Source organism: Topomyia yanbarensis, chromosome 2 (assembly GCF_030247195.1).
Source record: "Topomyia yanbarensis strain Yona2022 chromosome 2, ASM3024719v1, whole genome shotgun sequence".
Classification (NCBI taxonomy): Eukaryota; Metazoa; Arthropoda; class Insecta; order Diptera; family Culicidae; genus Topomyia; species Topomyia yanbarensis.
This window is the reverse complement of record NC_080671.1, coordinates 95,495,848-95,503,400: the sequence shown is the minus strand read 5'-3', so window position 1 is coordinate 95,503,400 and position 7,553 is coordinate 95,495,848.

Genomic DNA, 7,553 nt, shown 5'->3' with positions numbered 1-7,553 from the left:
CCTAAACCGTTGGTTTTAGATATATAGTATCTTCGGCAAACTATCTTAGAACTTTCTTGCCGATTTTTTTCTATTAGTTGAATTAGGGTGGTCCTTGTGGTTAGGGTGTTCCAAGTATCAATTTCTTAGATATGTAAAGTTCAGTTACATAATGTTCTACAAAGTCATAAATCAATCAAATTGAAGCAACTTTTCTGAAGAAACTATGTGGCTATCTCTAATGGTTCATGCGCTACGATTTTTGCAATATCTAAGGTAGGATGGCTCTTTAAAAATTGGTTTTCTATTAATATCTTTTTATGTGTTAATTTCGCGCTAATATTTTGTTCTAAAGGTTTTTAGAACTTTTGTAAATACACATTTTTGCCGAAGCAATGAAATTTCTATCTCTTTTGTTTGCATAGTTACAGGCGATTTTCAAAACAAAAATGGTTTTTTTTTCAAAGCTATATATCTTCCAACATTGCAAATGGATTTTCAATCTTTTAATTTCATTTGAAAGATCGCAACTTTTATAGTTTTTGGTGAACAAACTGCGGGAGCGTTATTTCTGTAAAAAAAAGCAAATAATTTTTGAAAATGGTGTATTTTTCAATAAAAATCGTTCATAACTTTTCAAATCGACGAGATAATAACTTTGTTATTTCAGCAAAAATATTCGCCATGCAAAGTTCTAAAAGTGCTACAAACAAAGTATTTACAATAAATCAATGTATGAAGTGACAAATGAGAAATAGTGATTTTAAGGGGTTACGTTTTCATCGCTCAATCTCTTATGATAAAATCAATGTCAATGTGTGTGATAATACCAAAAGTCACAGAAAATCTATTGAATATGTGACACCTTTTGAAAACAAAACATTCTACCGTATAATTACATGTTAATGTGAATTTACAATAGTGTTAATAGCGTACTATAGTAAACTCTAAATAAAAGTTATCTATTACGTGGCCAATAAAACAAGTACCGTCATCATGTATTATATAGATGCTAGGGAATTATGCTTTATGAGTTATTTTATTAGTTCGCGGTAACGATTTTCAGACCTCTTACTTTTATTTGTTTTGAAGTAACAAAGAATTGATAATCTTTCTTTAACTTACCCACCGCCATTATTATAGTCGATAATTAATTTATACTTTCAAACATTGCATAAATGTTGGAAAAGCATACAATAATTTCCGCTGCTATGAATAACAAACTCGTTTCAAGATTTTATTTTAAGATAACTAGACGTGAACTAAAGCATTTTCCTTCTAGCACTCGTTTTGAGCACTAGTCCAAACCAAAAAGGATTAACTTAAGTGAGCATAGATAACTTTTGTTGGCCGATTTAGAATTAACGATAGTTTGCAGCTAACACTATTGTAAATCCACTGTACCATTTAGATGTACGGTACGGTAGTACGGTGTTCTTTCAAAAACGTTTACAAATCCAATAGAATTGCCATGGCATTCGGCATTATCACACACAATGACTATTTCTCAGTTGATTTTACCATAAGAGATTGAGCGATGAAAACGTGATCCCTTAAAATCACTATTTCACATTTGTCACTTCATACATTGATTTATTGTAAATTCTTTGTTTGTAGCACTTTTAGAACTTTGTATGGCGAATATTTTTGCTGAAGTAACAAAGTTATTATCTCGTCTATTTGAAAAGTTATGAACGATTTTTATTGAAAAATACACCATTTTCAAAAATTCATTTTTTTACAGAAATAACGCTCCCGCAGTTTTTTCACCAAAAACTAAAAAAGCTCCGATCTTTCCAATGAAATTAAAAGATTGAAAATCCATTTGCAATGTTGGAAGATATATAGCTTTGAAAAAAACCATTTTTGTTTTGAAAATTGCCTGTAACTATGCAAAAAAAAGAGATAGAAACTTCATTGCTTCGGCAAAAATGTGTATTTACAAAAGTTCTAAAAACCTCTAGAACAAAATATTATCGAGAAATTAACACATAAAAAGATATTATTAGAAAACCAATTTTTAAAGAGCCACCCTACCTTAGATATTGCAAAAATCATAGCACATGAACCATTAGAGATAGCCACATAGTTTCTTCAGAAAAGTTGCTTCAATTTGATTGATTTATGACTTTGTAGAACATTATGTAGCTGAATTTTACATATCTAAGAAGTTGATACTTGGAACACCCTAACCACAAGGACCACCCTAAGTCAACTAATATAAAAAAATCGGCATGAAAGTTCTAAGAAAGTTTACCGAAGATACTATATATCTAAAACTAACGGTTCAGGCGCAAAAAATTTGTTTTTTTAAATACAGCTTTGGGACCACAGTGCAATGTGCTGCGGCAGCATCCATTGTGTAGGAACTACAGTGACACAATCTCATTTTCGTACACCGCTGTGCGGAATGCTTATATGCATTTTACAAGTAAAAAAATAGTTTACGAGACATTTTATTTATGTAGAAATAGTTTACAAGACAGCGTAGGGAAGATACAATAATTATCTTTGTACTACAAAATGCTCATTTTTTTTCAAAATAATCATAATTCTAAAGATAGCCAAATATACACGCAAACTCTCATATCCGTACAATACATATTTTTTTTCAAAAATCAATAATAAATATTCAATGTGGTAGCTTTTGTTTATAACTACAGTTTACACTTGTATTGGAATGCTGACAACTAGTTTTTGTGTGTATTCAACTTAAATTTTATCCCATTCTTCAAAATAGTAGTTTCTAAGATTATTCTCAATATAATCCGGAAAGTTTCGCACTTTTTAACCAAATACTCCCATTTATTTTTCTAATCAGTTAAAAAAACGGGGTCCGCAGACCGCAGTGGAGAATTCATAACATTTAAACAATTATAAATTTACTCTAAACGTTTCTTAGTAAAAGTACCATTTTACGGAAGCTTTGCTATAAAATTTATTTTAAAATATTCATATTAAAATACACATTCTGATCCTTCCATCAATGAAGACCAAATTTCTAGCACTTCTAGTGGACATATAATACCCCATACAATAAGTCCACTGTCTCTGCGCTTAGCTGCTGTTATAAGACTATTACGCCCAGGTCTGAGTTCGATTTTCTCCACTCAAAACAACAGCCATTTGAGTCAATTTGGATTCGTAGATAAAGTTTACAATCTTTCCAATATTTCGACAAAATGTTTCACAATGACGACAGGCATTGTAATTGTCCGTTCTCCGTACATTACGAGCCGCACCAGAGCAGACTTAAATTTATTTATCATGTATATAACATTAATTACTCGATTTTCCCAAATTTTTCAAATTAAAAATCGTTTATCCCTCATCGTAAATTCTTTAAAGTTCAAGTTTTGCGCAACCTTTGAACAATATCAAAGATTTTAGAAGTGATTTAGCTTCATTTTGGTGAGTAATAATTTGTTTCCGTTCCATAATAGCAGTTAGTTTACTTATTTTAACCATTACGTTAATTTGAGGGAGTTTCTTAAACTAGTGTTGAGGAAACTGTGCCAATGAACACTTTTCTGTAGTCATAATATCTATTTTTCTAAGTAAAACCAAAAAAAACTAAAGAAATAACTGGTCTTGAATTACAAATTAATTGACTTTTCAAAAGTGTACGAATATAAAATTGTGCCATTTTCACACCAAGTTATGATTTTTTATGTGTACACGGATACGAAAAACTACCAAAAGTTGAGCTCTTTTGACTCAATCTCGGGGTATCGTGGAATAACGTAAAATTAGGTAAACCGTGTTGAAGGTAGTTTCCCTTTAACCACAGCAAAAATCACAACTCACTGACAAGTTTTTTATACTCAACCTTGAGTTAAATATGCTTAAATTTAAGTTGAATCTACCTAATTTTGAGTATACTTCAATAAACTCAAAAGTACATTATTCCATGGAAGACCTCGACTGAGTCGAATCTCTCTCTTTGTTTTTGACAACACTAATAAGTGCGAAAGCGATGCAAAACTCAAACCTACCTAAATTTAAGTTAAAAGAACTTATTCTGTGGGTTGTTTTATGTTTCCGTGTAGTGTACGGAAACTTGCACACTTTAGATTACAAATGATAATAAAATAACAGATGATGATTCTACTCCAGTCGTGATTCGCTGGTTGGATTGGACACTCTTTAACTGGACCGCTGGAGGTCCAGCCACTAGTTGGATCATTGTCCAACTAAAGAGCATCTAAACATCTCGATCTGAACGTCAAAATCTCATGTCAAATTTACTTTGACAATCTATCTAGCAATCTTTTATACTACTAATGTCTTCTTTGGAGAGTTTTTTACATTTGTCAGCAGTAAATGATTGTATTTTGCATCATACGGTCTCGTTTTGAAGTGTTAAGTTGAACTTCCTTTTGGCGGACGTTTTATAACGGAAAAATTGTTGCGGTTGGATCCTTGAATAGGGAAAATGGTGTTGTTTTAAAGAAGGAGTGTCGAATAAGTGAAGTGAAAACGTGAAGAAAGGGAAGAAAAGCAGTAGGAATCTGTGAAAAATCAGGAATACGTTGGAAGTGATCCTGAGAGCGTCACGACGCCATTTTGTTTTCGAACAGTAGTGCGGAAAAAAGAAGAAAAAGAAAAAACAAAGAAAAGAGCAGCAGCGATGGTAGGGAATGCGGAACCCCCAGATCCGGAGGAGATAGTCGGACCTGAAAATCTAATGGATATTATAACTGATGGAGCATCGGTTACGGGAATATCAGGAGCAAATAAGGAAAACATAACGTACACCAGCATGGACACTGGGCCATATCGCATTTATTTCGAGTTGCGAAACAGAACTGAAGGACAGAAAATAAACAAGTTCTCGCTCGGAGCAACGTTACGTAGGATGGAACCGTACAAGCAATTCATTGTGGATATGAAATATGTCGGTTTGCACAAAATCATCGTGTTTGTAAGCAGCTACACCAAGGCAAATGCACTGATTAACGAAATAAACACTGGAAGTAGCCTTCATCGCGCTCACGATCCCAAGCATCTCGTGAGCATCACAGGGGTAATCACAGGAATACCAACAGACATCAGCGTAGAAGAGATTAAGACGGATATTATAAGCGAATTTCCAATTCTGGAAATCACCAGGATGACACGATCGGATGGACAGAACAGAATCCCGATCAATCGACTAAGTATTACATTCAGAGCTCAAGAATTGCCAACCATAGTTAAAATATTTTGCTGTATCAGCCGTGTGAGAGCATTCACGCCGAAAGTCGTTATTTGCAAGAACTGCCTGAGGTATGGACATAGGACTGACAATTGTTGGGGAGCTCGGCGGTGTGACCGATGCGGCGAAAGACACGAAGCGGACCAGGATTATGCAAGTTGTCAAAATCAACGCGAATGTGTACATTGCCATAGTTCCGAACACGATTCAACGGACGCAAACTGCCCAGAACAAAAGAGACAACTGAAAATCAAAACCCTCATGGCGAAAAAAAATCTCACATATACGGAAGCTAGGGAGCACGTTCCCATAAACACCCAAAACCTCTACGAACCTCTAATGAATATCGATGAATTCCCGACACTAGAACAAAGCTACGCAAATATGTCAAAAGGGGAGTACAAGTGGAGAGATCCGCTACGAGAACAGTGGATACAAACGAATCAGGAAAGGAGAAAAATTCAAGCAGCCATGAAAATCCGACAGGAGCAGAATGTAAAACAGTACGGGAAGAAGCCTGACTGATCACAATGAATCAGGCACGCAAATTTACGGAGAGCAGGAACGAAATCGTAAAAAGTTCAATGAGTAATGAAACGGGCACTGCAGAACCCTTTCAACGTAACAGAGCAACAACGTTGGGAGGCCATCACGCAAGAAGCCTATACGAAATCCTACCGAACGCACCAAGAAACAATGATGAGTTTTTATTCTGATTTCATCGGAATGTTAGGACAGCGCGATAACGTGAAAAATTTATTCAAAAAGTACAAAAACATTTTAATCTCGCCAAAACGGTTGTAGGCAATCCAGAAACGGACATAGCTCTTCAATTACCCAAGTGAAATGGCTTTCAACGAAATACGTATTTTACAAACAAATATACAAAGTCTTTTCAAAAATAAAACGGAACTTCACAGGGTCGTCACAGGATCGGATTACACAATAGCTATTCTTTCTGAAACATGGACACAACTAGATTTGGAAAACACGAATAAATACAACGTCGCTGGTTTTCATTTCATACCGCACTCGAGAGATGATGGATATGGTGGAGCTGGAGTGATAATATCCAACAAATGGAATTTTGCTAAAATATCAGTGGGAAGTAGTAATAGTAACATCTGTTTACGTAAGCCCGATGATCACACCAAAAGATTTTGAAGATGACATCGAATCGATCTTTACAAGTTTGAGCAATTTCAGGAGACTTATCGTTGGCGGTGACTTCAATGCACACCATGTAGGCTGGGGAGATGGAATTAGCTATCGAAAGGGTGAGATTCTAATGGACATCATAAATCAAAGCAGCATGTTGTTACTCAATGACGGGCCACCAACTTACATACCATTGAAACAAAATTGCCGCTCATCCGCAATAGATATCACCTTGTGTTCGCTATACTTGTTGAATGCCATACAATGGACTGCACTGGATGAAAACATAGTATGGACCCAGGAACAAAAACTGCGATCTGGATATTTCTATGACAAGAAAGCAATAAAGGAAGACATTTCTAAGTTAAGCACAGATGATGTTCATTCGATACGGGATCTGCAACAAAACGTAAAGAAGATTTATAAAGACAACAAGAAAAAAGACACGAAGACGCCTAAATTTTGGTGGTGCGACGACGTAGACGCGGCCTGGAAGGAGAAAAATGAAGCTAGAAAGCTATTCAACGGAGTGGTCAGTATGGAGAATCTACTGAATCTGAAACGAAAGGCCGCAGTCTTCCAACGGAAGAAAAGAGAAGAAATCAAGAAAAAGTTTGAAGAACTACCCAACGAAGTGGGCCCCTTCACGTCGTCGAAAGAGTTGTGGTTTAAGGTTAAGATGTGGTTTAAGAAAACAACATTATATATGACGACCAAGCATCAGCGGAACTCTTCATGGATACACACTTCGGATACAACGATCCACAGCTAGACTACACGACAGGATTGTTCAGCGCAACTACTCTTTTGGACACGGGAAGCTGGAATAAGATACTTTACAGTAAAAAAAAGAAGATCGGCGAGGACAATCTTACGTATGAGATGCTCCGGTGTCTGCAACCAGATATAGCTGCATGCATCATTAAAGACTTCAACAACATGTGGCAACGAGGTTGTTTGGAGGACAGCTTGAAAAATATCAAAGTCGTTGCAATCCCTAAACCAGGACGCGATCAAAATACACTGTCTGGTAAAAGATCGATTTCGTTAGTTCCAACACTAACCAAAGTTGCCAATACAGCAGTTTTGGAACGACTACAAGAAATACTCGACCGAGGGGACATTCTTCCGGATTCTTTGGATTCAGGAAGGGCATGTCAACCAACACATGTATATCATTCGTAACTAACTGGATTAAAGAAAGCATAAGAAGCAACAT